The sequence below is a fragment of the Oncorhynchus kisutch genome, linkage group LG23 (assembly GCF_002021735.2).
Source record: "Oncorhynchus kisutch isolate 150728-3 linkage group LG23, Okis_V2, whole genome shotgun sequence".
Lineage (NCBI taxonomy): Eukaryota > Metazoa > Chordata > Actinopteri > Salmoniformes > Salmonidae > Oncorhynchus > Oncorhynchus kisutch.
In genome coordinates, this window is record NC_034196.2 from 1,853,705 (window position 1) to 1,868,520 (window position 14,816).

Here is a 14,816-nt window from a genome sequence, read left to right on the forward strand (position 1 = left end):
TCCACTTAAAATGTCATATTTTTCTTGATCAAATAACACGCGAGAAAAGTACGTTTGATTCCCACAGGGGACCAGTACTATGAAAATGTATGCACTCCCTAATGTAAGATACTCTGGATAACAGTGGCAACTAAAAAGGAATGAAGAGACGATTTAAGTTCACATAGAAATAAGTGCATTAGCAACGTATTTCAAGAAACTGGAAAACATATCAAGCGTGTATTTTTCAATTCCACAATATTACCAGATTAACTTGTGTACAGATAATTATTAGACTGAAGTTACAAATGCTGGTAAACACTCAAATACGTTTTAGTTTAAATGCATTAACAAAAGTAGTGCAATGGGCCTTTACTAGCCCTGTATTAGAAGACAAATATAGACCTCTTCAGTGCAGGCATATTTTTCTCCCCTGCACCCCCAAACTGCTGCATTATCCTGCATGTAAGAAGTCGTAGAGCTTCCCCTGATAGTGGATGTTTAAGGGAAACCAGATCAGTGTTATCTGCAGCCACCACCCATTGCATGCAGGTATCATATGTGCTGCAAACGAGATCGAGTTGCACCTACTGAGTGAGTTCGATTAAACTGAACCGCGGTGCACCGGTCTATGGCCTGTGGCATAACGGCCAAAAGCAGTGAGGGAGGAGCGACTCCTGGAGTGCCCTTCTCAAATCGAAGAGTATTCTGCGCCACTCGGTCATGTTGTCAACAAGGCAGCATGGTGCATTGTATTGTTCAGAAACATGCACCACTTTTCCATAAAATACACTGAACAAAAATATAACCCAACATGTAAAGTGTTGGTCCCATGTTCCATGAGCTAAAATGAAATGATCCCAGAAAATGTCCATACACAAAAAAAGCATATTGTTCTTGTGCACAAATTTGCATACATCCCTGTTAGTGAGCATTTCTCCTTTGCCAAGATAATCCATCCACCTAATAGGTGTGACATATCAAGAAGCTGATTAAACAGCATGATCATTACACAGGTAAACCTTGTGCTGGGGACAATACAAGGCCACTTTAAAATGTTCAGTTTTGTCACACAGGACAATGCCACAGATGTCTTAAGTTTTGAGGGATCGTGCAATTGGCATGCTGACTGCAGGAATGTCCACCAGAGCTGTTGCCAGAGAATTGAATGTTCCTTTCTCTACCATAAGCCGCCTGCAACGTTGTTTTAGAGAGTTTGGCAGTACATCCACATGTCCTTACAACTACAGACCACGTGTAACTATGACTTAAGCCTGGGAGGAAGCCCAGTTCCATAACGAATGCAATCACTTTTCACCCATAGCAAACTCCTCCCACCGGAGTAACACGGGCCAAATAATTGAATCCCCTCAATGTTTAGAGGTTGGCTCGGCTAGCCTTCGCTCTGATTGGAGAAACTGGCTTCTAGACAGAGGGGGACCTTGAGTTACCGCGGACTGGCTGTAATGGGGGGCCTGGCCCCGGGCACTCAACCGTCAGAATTAGCTAATTGTTATACAATATAGCTAAGTAGCTGATTAAAGACGGTGGCAGTCTGGTTAAGGTAGGCTTGTAGGGGGTTCTCTCCCCGCAAGTTTGCATGTGATTTTATACCTACGCGAATGCAGCACGGTTGCAGTAAAATTGGAACTTCAGCAGCGCGAGCTAGCCCAGCCCCCGCTAGCTGGCTAGCGAACGAGAATTTGCTAGCGGATCGGGGCTTCAGTCCGTAAGTAGCGACATCGAATTATAATGGTCTGTTCTATGTTAGTTAGCGACTCTAACTATGTGGGTTAACTAGCGAGTTGCCAAACTGGCATGGAATTTGTGCTGCACTGTCATAAAGCGCGAGCCACCGCTATCAGCCGTAGACGGTGTGCTAAACTAGCAAGCTAACATCAGCTACACTATAGTAACCCCTGTGTTTTGAGAGGCTAGTAAGACCACTGCAATTTGCTTGACGCAAACTCTGTCCTTTAGACCAGGGTTATTCCTCTCTTGTCCTACGAGGTTCGGAGCCTGATGGTTTTATGTTCTATCTGCTAATGAATTGCGCCCACCTGATGGGGGGATGGAGAGAAATAAGCAATGAAACTGGCTTCGATGTCCAGAGTTTAATATGAGGTCTTTAGATTATGCTTTCAACCCATAGAATCCAGCAGCATGTGTTACGTTTACGCAGCAGCATTGCTATTTTCATTTGGTATCTAGGCAGCTGCTAATTCGGGGATTGCGTGGATCTATATTTAGACACAAAGACCGATGGAGTCGTGCTTTGTCTGCTTGCTGCACAAATACATTTGATAAGCTCTGACTGCATGGCACATTACTGTGCATTGAGATGCGGCTTATTTTATGTACACTGACTGTCATGGACTGCATGCATGAATTACACTTTTTTTTTAATGATGTCTGCAGTGCCTTGAGAAGCAGACTGGGACAAGAATTCGTCCCTGACATTTTATCCACATCACTGTGCGCGCTGCCAACTCAAGCCCCACACACACCCTACTTAGACACAGACATTAGTGCTGACACAACATCGGCACTACAGTGCCGCGTTTCTCAACCATTTCGGTACCAGTGACTGGCGAGACGTGGTCCTCGTTTTCATTCAACCAGCTCATGTTTAAAAGAAATGTAAACACACCACTAGAGATACAGCTTAGCGCTGTGACTGTAACTCTGTTCTGGCCATTTTGTTTGTCTCCCTGGTGTGTTTGTCTGTCTCATCACACACTGCTTTTTCTTGTTCTCAGTCTCAGGGTTTTGTTAACTGGTAATAGGCGGCGTTTGGCAGATAGATTAAATAAATAGAAAAGCCGCAAAATAAAATTGGCGCCGGCCAATTGTCCAGGAGAAGAAACAATTCCAATACAAAATAATGCTTTTTAGCATATTCATTGATGGAAATACCAGTCGATGGAAATACATTTGACTGGTAATGCTGATCAGTCTATGGGTTCATTTGCATAATTTAGTGGAATTAAATTGTGGTGTGTGTGTATATATATACAGTATATTAATTATATCTTATTTATCACATGCTGTTGCAGATTTTTCGCTTAAAGGCTCTGCACGCATCTCAAACAGCGAACGCATAAGCAACAATGGGCAGGCTTCATCAGCGCGTCACACACCACTTTGCAATGAGCTGGAGGCAGTATGCATTTTGAAAACATATACTTAATTGTTTGAAACCTGAACATTTTACTACATATTATGAGGGATTGCTTCAAAGTAGCCTAGCCAAAATCAGACCATATCCATGGAGGCAATTATTTTATATAAACTTTCTTTCATTGTCCAGTAGCCAAAGGCACAATCTTAGTCATATAGCAACCCATGCTAGTTTTTGTATATTAGATCTCCCCACTTTCTAAATGTCTTAACAGATATTTTCATCACTGTCAACATAAAACCGCTTGCAAGTGTGGTGCGCTTTTAACAAAGGTGTTTTCCTGCTGCGCTTATAATATGAAGAAATGAGTGCAACATTTTAAGCTTAAAGTTTTGATCTGTTGCATCAGACTCATTATTTTCATTTTTGTTGTATATTGTTGTCTAGGCCTACTGGTTGTATGAATTTGGGATATATCGTCCCACAGCTGTCCCAACGTCTGTTTGGAATAGTCTAGTTCTTTCGCGATAAACTGACAAATATAATAGGTAAACTTGTCTAATATGGTGGAAAGTAGATTGACATAGGCTAGTGATTTTGCTGTTGGTTACTCTTCTTGTTGGCTGGGGAAAAAGTAAATGTGGACAGTTATTCAAAAATCGTAAAAGTTGGCATCAGTATTTGGTAAGAAGTACCACACATCGTTGCATCCTCGACTTGCATGTTCATATGAATAACCATAATCTAAATGTGGTTTCTATCATTCTGAGCACAGTGGGTGGATACCTTAATCCGTTTACGCACCCAATGCATTTCTCAAATGCCCAGTGAATTAAAATGCTGCTGTCTGGCTCCATATTTAACTAACGGAAGCCCTGCCTGTCTGCTTAAGCCTTATCGACATGAAAGGAAATTAGCAAAAATGTTCATTTTCCTAGTCATCATCTCCAGCACCTCCCCAACATAAAAAAGGATAGAGGAAGAAAAGTGTTTCGGGTGACATCAGCCAAATACCAGACAATTAGTAGGCAATGCCTACTCATCATTGGTTAAAATCACATGATACACACTGATGATGTCATTGGGAAATGTATCTTCCTCTCTCCTTTTTACTACAAAACAGAGATGTTGGGGATGTGCTGGAGATGATGAATATGAAGTAGGAAAAAGTTGACATTTCTCTCCCTAGATTTCTAACTCTAAATATAATACCCACTGCTAGTAGCCATGTATTCATCCAGCAGTACATTTAATGTCCTAAAATAAATGTTGCAGTTGTAGGCTCCTACCAATTAGACCTGTAGGCCTGGGCGATATGGCCTTCAAGTCTTATCTACATGCTTTTGGGGGCGATTCACTTTCTGTCTCAGCATTGTTGTAAAGGTCAATACACTGCATTTCAAACAGTCGGGAATAGTCTAATAAATTCAGGGCTTGTAAAATGACAGCTAGGTTAAATATAAGCCTTCAAATGTAAAACACACAAATTATTTATTTTATAAAAACATTGTTTTTTGCAATAATTACTGACTTGGCTTTCAAGTCTATGAAAATGCGCTTTTTGTTACAAATGTAACCAGAAGCACATCCACGACTAATAACCAACTTTTTGTAGCAGGCATTATAGAAAATTTAGCACACGTCTCATAAACAATCTTTCAAGCACAAGCCAACTGCTTATCGATTAGCATAACAGAGAAATTGCTCAAAAATCTAAACACGCCCAAGGATCACCGGCCATGCAATCTTTTTCAATATATATATTTTTTTAATCTAACCAATTGCGGAAGGAACCTATAACCAAATCACAGCATCACACTAAACCAGCACCAATTTAGATGCTGTAATAATACCAAAAGTATCTATACCAGTGTTCCTTCCCTTATCCAATCACAGCTTTAGCCGGTACAGTATCGTCACTGCTGCTCAGCATTGAACAGTGCTCTGGCTAATGTAAATCCAAGGCTCCGATGCAGCACTGACCCTGCAAGGCTGCTCGCTAGGCTACCTCCCTCCCTCCCGTTATGTAGTACAGGACTGGAGTTGTTCCTGTCTGTACTTCTAAGATCCTTCTAGGTTGCTCAGCTTGCCACTATCTGGCTAGGCTAACCTCCCTTCTTCTCGGCTGTTGTGCTAGTGGAGCAGGACTGGGGTTATAGGTCAATGAGCTGGAGCTGTGTCTACAGACTCTGTAGGGCTGTGTATCAAGCAGGACACTGTCTGTATCCTGTAAGTCTCTGCTAGCTCAAGGCTGCCTGTAGGGGTCAAGTAGGTTCGAGTCAGGCTCAGTACGGTGGATTGACGCTGGGGGTAAATGCATTTCAAGCTGCAGTCAGGGAAGTGGAAAGGACAGTCTTTATGCTTTAAACAGGTGGCCTGGCCTACTTTCTGTACTGTAATACAGACTAACTCCTGTTATTCATCAAACAGTTGTATTTCATGCTTGTCTCTCTTGGTCTTAGGTATCAGCTTAACCCTCAAACGGAAATGAACACAGGCTATGATCAATCCTCTGAGGTAAGAGCTTCTGCGTCATAATTATGTCCGACAGCCAAGTCCCTTAATGAATGACAGTGCAGGGCTACTGTAGTATTTATTGGTCTGTAAAGATGTCATTAGCTAATAATAGCTGCTGACATACAGTTGAAGTCGGAAGTTTACATACACTTAGGTTGGAGTCCATTAACTTGTTTTTCAACCACTCCACAAATATCTTAACAAACTATAGTTTTGCCTATCGGTTAGGACATCTAAATTGTGCATGACACAAGCAATTTTTCCAACAATTGTTTACAGACAGATTATTTCACTTATATCACTTATGTATTCACACTATCACAATTCCAGTTAGTTAGGTGTTTACATACACTAAGTTGACTGTGCTTTTAAACTACTTGGAAAATTCCAGAAAATGAAGTCTTGGCTTTAGAAGCTTCTAATAGGCTAATTGACATCATTTGAGTCAATTGGAGGTGTACCTGTGGATGTATTTCAAGGCCTACCTTGAAACTCAGTGCATCATGGGAAAATCACAAAAAAAATCAGCCAAGACCTCAGGAAAAAAAATGTGGACCTCCACAAGTCTGGTTCATCCTTGGGAGCAATTTCCAAACGCCTGAAGGTACCACGTTCATCTGTACAATAGTACGCAAGTATAAACACCATGGGACCATGCAGCCGTCAGACCGCTCAGGAAGGAGATGCATTCTGTCTCCTAGAGATGAACTTACTTTGGTGCGAAATGTGCAAATCAATCCCAGAACAACAGCAAAGGACCCTGTGAAGATGCTGGAGGAAACGGGTACAAAAGTATCTATATCCGCAGTAAAACGAGTCCTATATCGACATAACCTGAAAAGCCGCTCAGCAAGGAAGAAGCCACTGCTCCAAAACCGCCATAAAAAAGCCAAACTACAGTTTGCAACTGCACATGGGTACAAAGATGGTACTTTTTGGAGAAATGTCCTCTGGTCTGATGAAACAGAAATATAGCTGTTTGGCCATAATGACCATTGTTGTGTTTGGAGGAAAAGGGGGGAGGCTTGTAAGTCGAAGAACACCATCCCAACCGTGAAGCACGGGGGAGGCAGCATCATCTTGTGGGGGTGCTTTGCTGCAGGAGGGCCTGGTGCACTTCACAAAATAGATGGCATCATGAAGCAGGAAAATTATGTGGATATATTGTAGCAACATCTCAAGACATCAGTCAGGAAGTTAAAAGCTTGGTCGCAAATGGGTCTTACAAATGGACAATAACCCCAAGCATACTTCCAAAGTTGTGGCAAAATGGCTTAAGGACAACTAAGTCAAGGTATTGGAGTGGCCTCCTTGTGCGAGCAAGGAGTTAGTTACACTGACTCAGTTACACCAGCTCTGTCAGGAGGAATGGGCCAAAATTCACCCAACTTATTGTGGGAAGCTTGTGGAAGGTTACCCGACACGTTAGACCAAAGTTATACAATTTAAAGGCAATGCTAACAATCAATTAGTATTTGGATGTGAACTTCTGACCCCCTGGGAATGTGATGAAAGAAATTAAAGCTGAAATAAATAATTATCTCCTTTTATTCTGACATTTCACATTCTTAAAATAAAATGGTGAGCCTAACTGACCTAAAAATTTTATTTTTTTACTAGGATTAAATGTCAGGAATTGCGCAAAAATGAGTTTAAATGTATTTGGTGTATGTAAAATTAACTGTACATGCTGAGAAATTAGCCTAGAGCAGGTTTATGGTTAAGGTTTCTTAGTATTGTGTTGTCCGACCCCAATCTACTTACATTTTAGCTGCATTTACGTCTTTTGGCAAGTCTCAACATTCACGTATTCACATGTGCAGTCAATATATCATGTCTAAAACATTGAATTAACATTTGCCTTTCTTAGAGAAGACTGCAAGTCACTGCCAGTCAGACAAAAGGGGATCCGCAACGAAACGGCTCACCGTTCCTTCCCTTCCTTCCTGGAAGAAACACTGTCACCCTAAAGAGCAAATGGAAAAATGAAATCTGTATATTTTAGTTTCATATTTTTTTGTTAACATGTCTAACTTTTTTATTTTATTTTGGTGTGTGGGGGTATAGATGAGATCATGATGACTCTGAAGTTTCATACCTTCTCTCTCTTATCTGTGATTTATTAACATGTTCGATATACAGTAGCCTGTAAGGGACTCTAAGCCTTGACGATATGTTTTGTATTTCGGGAAGGAGAGGAAAAGATGTATGTAGTAATAACACCAATACCTGGCTGACTTGAGCAGAGTCTCCTACATCTGAGACCTAGCCTGGTCCCGAGATCTTTGTGCTGTCTTCCGTGACATCGGCAAGATGGCACAAACCGATTTGGAACCAGGCGAGCAGAGTCTCCTACATCTGAGACCTAGCCTGGTCCCGAGATCTGTTTGTGCTGTCTTCCGTGACATCGGCAAGATGGCACAAACCGATTTGGAACCAGGCGAGCAGAGTCTCCTACATCTGAGACCTAGCCTGGTCCCGAGATCTGTTTGTGCTGTCTTCCGTGACATCGGCAAGATGGCACAAACCGATTTGGAACCAGGCGAGCAGAGTCTCCTACATCTGAGACCTAGCCTGGTCCCGAGATCTGTTTGTGCTGTCTTCCGTGACATCGGCAAGATAGCACAAACCGATTTGGAACCAGGCGAGCAGAGGCCCAACATCTGTGTTTTCAAACTCTACCGGTGGCCCCTTTTTGGGGGGGGCTGAGTATAGTAACTGACAGGCAGCAGCATGTCATCCACTCTTCCACAGAACACAGTTGAAACAGCTGCTGGATCCTCCATGTTTTAACACTCATCCAGTTCTATCTGCTCTGTTCACCTCACACACTCATCAGCATTGATCTCTGCTTAACACCGTGTGTAGTTAGACCTAGACTTATCATTGTCTGTACAAACACACTTAAAAAAATCTAATCAAATGTTTATTTGTGACATGCTTCATGAACTACAGGTGTAGACTAACAGTGACATTCTTTAAGTCTTTTTCGAACAAGTCAGAGTTTAAATCTTGAAAGGGAGTGGTTCCACCTCGATGCATAACCATTCAAACATTGGGTTCGGTATTTTACCTCTAATAGTCCTAATCCTTCAGCTCTTTAGGTGATTCACACCCTTCAGCTCTCAAAAATCCTCTGCTCATTCTCAAAACTCAAATATTTACATACTCTAAAGTATTTACTGAGGCTAAGAGTCCCCCCTTTTTTCCATTTTAGATTACTAAATGCTTGGTAGCTAATTTTATTTTATTGTGTTTTTTTATTTTTATGTAGTATTTTAAGTTTAGAATGTTTACGTTGCAAACTAGTATAAAACCATGTGTAGACACAGTGTGATGTATAGAAGTAGCTATAGTAGAAATGCATTGTTTCCTTGTGGTAAGTGAGTGAGATGCTGCCACGGAACTGAGACACTGATGATTGGTGCTATTTTGGACTTTAATCTGCTCCTTGGAAAGGTAGCTGAGATGGGTTTTATTTTTTACTTTCATGTTCTGATTAAGGAAGGGGTTGGTTCTTTGACGTTTGGTTGTTGTAACTCGGTCTGGATTGGCTTTGTTTTCCCCTTGTCGTTTTCTGTGCGGCTTTCTCATTGGACTTTAGGAAAATATCAACTTCTTTCATGGTAATGTTTTACTAAAGGGGAAGGGGGTTTAGGTGAGAATATTTATGAGGTTACACCATGTTGATCGGAGCAATCACAAAACTGCAATCGTTAACACTAGTTACCCTTTAAAACTGAGATGTGCAATCAAAGGGATACGTTGTATCCAGTAGTACCCTGAGATGTGCAATCAAAGGGATACGTTGTATCCAGTAGTACCCTGAGATGTGCAATCAAAGGGATACGTTGTACCCAGCACAAGTCACTTTTTTAGAGAATGTTTACGTTTTTTGTTTATGTTCTGATTGACAGACAATCTTGAAACCAAGAGTGCATTTTTCCCCTAACGTGTTTGTTTAACAGATCTCCTAAGCGATTTTGCACACTTGTAAGACTCCACAGAATGTTAATGTCAGATATCCGCTTCAAGTTGGTTAGCATAAGTAAACACTGAAACGTAAAGGTTATTTTTAGAAAATGGCTCTTGAGAGAACTTGATAGTTAAATTATAAAATGAATGAACACACTTTAATGTGTGTCAAGGCCCAGCCTGTTAGGGTTTGGGTTCAGGGTTTCAACTTTTCTTCACCAGCTGGATATGACTTAATGCTATAGTGAGTCATGTGTGATTATATAATGTTAGTTAACATGAGTCTGGAATCACACGATGCATATAATCTTGTTTTAGAAAACCATTTTCAGGGCACACATGTATCATAAAGTGATCTCCGTTTTAAAAATTTATATATTTTTCATTGTCTTTTGAATTATTTAGTAAATTAATTGTTGACAACCTTTTTATTAAACAACTGAAACCCCAAAGTTTTTTTTTAATTTTAGCTAAACAAAAATTGACAACTAGGGTTAAGGGCCTTGCTCAAGGGCACATTGACAGATTTGTCTCCTAGTTGTCTCGGGGATTCAAACCAGCAACCTTTCAGTTACTGGCCCAATGCTCTTAGCCTAGTGGTTATCTGCCGCCTGCTAGAGATTTAAAACACCAAAGTTATGTCAGTATTTGCAGTTTTGTTTTTGCTTCTTTTTTTTATATAGTTAAATATTCTAATTAATATAATAATAACCAACTTGAAAGCCCACTTTAGTTTTCTTTTGTCTTCCATTCTCCCTCGATATTGGGACCTATTGAACCAGCATGTTCTGGTCTTGTTAATTGCGTGCTCTCTTTTCGTCATTGTGGTTTTTGTTTTTGTGAAGAAAAATATATATATCCTCTTGCAATTCTTAATATGAATGCTGTTTTGTACATAGCAAAGTGAATAGCGTAGGCTGGATGTTTTGCGTGAGGTATTCAGTATTTACCACTAAGGTTGAAAAAATATATATACAGTATGCCAGCTTTGGAAAAATGATTATAACGATGCGCTTAACTTACAGTATCCCATGTACTTTACTTTGGCAATTTTAGAAGTAGTGCAATAAATATGCAAGCTTGTAATTTGGTGTTTTATCTGTTGATGTGTGTGGAGTCTTCTTTCCAGTGCTGTAGGAAACTTGTGCAATTGTGCTTTGTTAGAGAAACTGGTCTTGGAATACAGTTTCAAAAAGTCATGTTTTTTTCAAGTTGTGGTTTTTAGCCATTAGTGGCGAACAGCAGAGAGCCAAGTATCCAGAGAGCAGATCCAAAGTGTGGTTGTACAGTTCCTATGGCTTCCAAGCGGATATTCCTTACAACGTAGTTGCGCCAAGGCAAAATCATTAGTCACGGCAAATGAATATGTAACTTGGAAAAATATTTCTGCCGAAGCCCACTTTGAAGATGCTAGAGCAGTCCACATTGTTTTTCCCCCTTTGAAAACAAAACGAGTAACAAAATACCACAGAGTTGTCTTCAATTTCTTTTTCAGCGGGAACCCCATTTCCCCCATATTTTTCCCCGCCAATTCTCACGAGCCCAAATATGACACAACCTTTAAACTCTTTTTTTTTTTACATAAATAAACTAATGAATTGAATGTTAAGAAATATATTGGTTTATTTAAGAAAATAAAGCCATACATTTACTCAATAGAATAGTATTGTTTTAGATTATCTTTCTCAAATGTTTTATTGTCCCATATAATAATTTGTACTCTTTTCTTGGGGGGGGGGGGGGTACAAAAATGCGACCCCCCCCCCCCCCCCCAGTAGGGGTCGCGACCCCAACTTTGATTACCACTGGAATAGTTCACCTATGTACATAACTTGTTCTGTGGGAGTGAACCATTCCTCTTGTGGCGCATTCAAGTGTGTCATGGGGAGGGAAATATGCATTATGACAAGCAGTTGTATTTGCCTTTTGTTAGAGGGGGAATCCCAACTTTCCGCAACCTACTTTATTTATTTCTCAACTCCTAAAATATGTGCGAACAGCACCATTTTAAACCCAGAGTTTTTAGCAGCACAAGATGACTATTTATTTTTTACCTTTATTTAACCAGGCAAGTCAGTTAAGAACAAATTCTTATTTTCAATGACGGCCTGGGAACAGTGGGTTATGGCCTATATTATATTCACTGTTTATATGCAATTTTTTGGGGAATGTAAAATTCATCAATAGGATAATAAATAATTAAAAGAACATTTGGGATCTGACTAATGATTAGCCCAATAGGCAACCCCATGCTTCAGCCTATTTATTTGCACTTTGCTGCATCAGTTGGGCTACAAGTGATGTTTATTGCTAGTACCTGATAATCATTTTGGGGTATAATGTTCTTAAGTTGCCAGAACCGAGCTTCTCAGTCCAACATAAGAATGATCTGACCCCCAAAACAAGGGGGTGGGAACACTTTCACCCCCCCGCTACAGTACACATTTTTCCAGAGGAGAAACTGCGTTGTTGGAGGAACCTCTTCCCCCAAAAAATACTTTCCCACCAACACAGGCAAACACTAAGCTCTATGACATTTTAAAGTACAGTAGCTGTCCTTAAATGGCAAACACAGCCGGAGATGATTACTATCATGGATAAATCAAAGAATATTGCAGATTTGTGCATGATGGAAAGCAGTGTTTTAATTTACCCACAGAAGAACACCACATCCCTCTTTAATTCAATACTGAGGTCAGTTTTACCCACTGAGATGCCGTAGAAATGCCTTATTAGCAGTTCTCAGAGATTCAGGTTAATCTCTATGGAGTTTCATTCTGGGAAAGTGGAAATGCAGTCAAGGGGAATCTGAATCAAACTAAGATTTGGTGAACGATGGCATTTTAACTGAAGAGGCATGTGATCTTAAGATTGAGAAACCTCCCTCTATGTTCTTGTGTAACTGGTGTGTGAAGTTTCTACGCCCACAAAATGTCTTCCCACTGCAGGATTTGGGCTGTTGGGTTCATGCCCATTATTCCCTGACATCTGTGTGGCGGGAGGCTCTGGTCAGACAGAGCTGAGCCACTACTGAGTCCTGGCTCCCTGGTGCTGTCTGTCTTTGTTTCGGTGACCAGCTCATTCTAATCTCATCAGCAGCTCCACCTTCCAAAACACCACTTTTCATTCATTTTAATTCCCTCTTCCTCACTTCCCCTCCTCCTTATTCTCTCTCTCTCCATCTCTCCCCCTCTTGTCTTCGCCTCCTCTTTCTCGCTATGCCTCCCCCTCTATCTCCCCCTCTTCTATTTTTTTCTCTTTCTTTCGCAAAACAATACCAAGGATTCTAAGTTTGCATTACATTTAGTCTATCAGACGATTGTGTATTAATAACATTCAATTTATAGTTGTATGTATTTGACCTCTTTTCTCTGTAATTACTGTAGTCTCAGTCTGTGTGGCGCCTTCCAAGCCCGTCTTTAAATCATATTCTGGCATTGGGGCGGTGAACAAGTGAAGGCTAACGCACTGTTGTGTACTGTACTCCTTAGCTAAACAGCAGCATGGGAAATGATGGTCCATTTGGAGTCTGGGACCAGCTCTTTCATAGAATCCTTTCATTAGCTAGCTACCCGAGACCCATAACATTTTAAGCCTTCCTAAGGAAAAACATGCATTCCAGACACACACACACACATCCTCAGGGGGAAAAGGACATGTCTATTTCCTAACCTACAGTATCACATCAATGATCCAGGACCTTTCAGCTTTCTAATGGAATTATAGGCTTCTGTTTCCTTTCTAATGGGTTTCAGTGCTATGCATCACAGTGCATGAGTGTCTATGGCAACACGATCTCAGTCACTTACTGTTATTCAATACAAAAAGGACAGGATCAGGAAATACCTCAGAAGCAGGCTGTAGAACTGCCATGAAACCAAATATGATTTATCTTGTTAAATCCCTCTATTCAAATTTGATGTTGTACAAAGACATTGCTCAGGTGAGTATGCAGTATTTTTGGCTAAGATGGTTGACCGTATTACACTTCAGGAGTGACACAAGATGACTTCAGAAGTTACCGATCTGTCCGGCTACTTGCTTCTGGCTGTCCATCAATGTAAATTACTGTGTAGCGGACATGGATCGTTCATGGTCTCGTGATGGGTAGCCCCGCCTGCGACTTCGAAGTCGGTGTCGACCCTCAGGCCATTTGGGAAATTCCTCTTGGTCTAATGGTCAAGACGTTGGTTTCTCCCATGGTAGACCCGGGTTCATATCCTGGCCCTTACGTATGCATTTCCATTGGCTTGGAGTAGATCTGTCTGTTAGTTAGACCTATAGTATCTGTTGCGATAGGTGACAATGATTACATGCTCCTGCAGGAGTGACGACACAACAACCTCTAGTGCTAAAGGTTTATATGTGCCTGAAGATTTCGTCAAAGGGGACCCTGCCCTCTCATGATAAGCTCTGGATTTGTTTAGGCATCTGATATGGAAGAGACCTTGAGGGGTTTTGGTTGGCTGTCAGTTCAAATCCAATTTTATTTGTTATTGTTATTTGTCAAATGCGCCAAAATGCAAGAGGTGCAGACCTTACCGTGAAATGCTTACTTACAATGCAGTTCAAGAAATAGAGTTAAGAAAATATTTACCAATAAACTAAAGTAACAAGAAAATTACACAACGATAAAGAGTATATACAGGGGGTACTGGTACAATGTGCAACAGCAAGTAGCAGCAGGGTTAAAAACAATGACCTCCCCCAAATGTAAATTGTCCGGGTGGCAATTTGATTAATTGTTCAGCAGTCTAATGGCTTAGGGGTAGAAGCAGTTAATGAGCGTTTTGGTCATAGATTTGGCGCTCTGGTACTGCTTGCTGTGCAGTAGTAGAGCGAACAGTCTTGACTTGGGTGGCTGGAGTCTTTGGCAATTTCTTGGACCTTCCTCTGACACCGCCTAGTATATAGGTCCTGGATGTCAGGAAGCTTGGCCCCTGTGATGTACTGGGCTGTACGCACTACCCTCTAGCGCCTTGCGGTCAGATGCCGAGCTGTTGCCATACCAGGCGGTGAGGCAACCAGTCAGAATGATCTCGATGGTGGAGATGTATAACTTTTTGAGGTTCTGGGGACCCATGACAAATCTTTTCAGTCTCCTGAGGGGGAATATGTGTCATGCCTGCAACTGTCTTGGTGTGTTTGGACCATGATGGTTAGTTGGTGATGTGGACACCAAGGAACTTGAAACTCTCGACCCGCTCCACTTCAGCCCCGTTGA

General features: G+C 41.1%; 1 long non-coding RNA gene across 1 annotated transcript; it reads left to right on the plus strand.

Moving 5' to 3' along the window:
• The first annotated feature begins 1,356 nt into the window (after window positions 1-1,356).
• On the plus strand, window positions 1,357-10,690 carry LOC109867979 (uncharacterized). The gene is made up of 3 exons (XR_002251869.2): window positions 1,357-1,708; window positions 5,563-5,617; window positions 7,488-10,690. It is a non-coding gene; the product is annotated as an uncharacterized LOC109867979 (long non-coding RNA).
• Window positions 10,691-14,816: the final 4,126 nt, after the last annotated feature.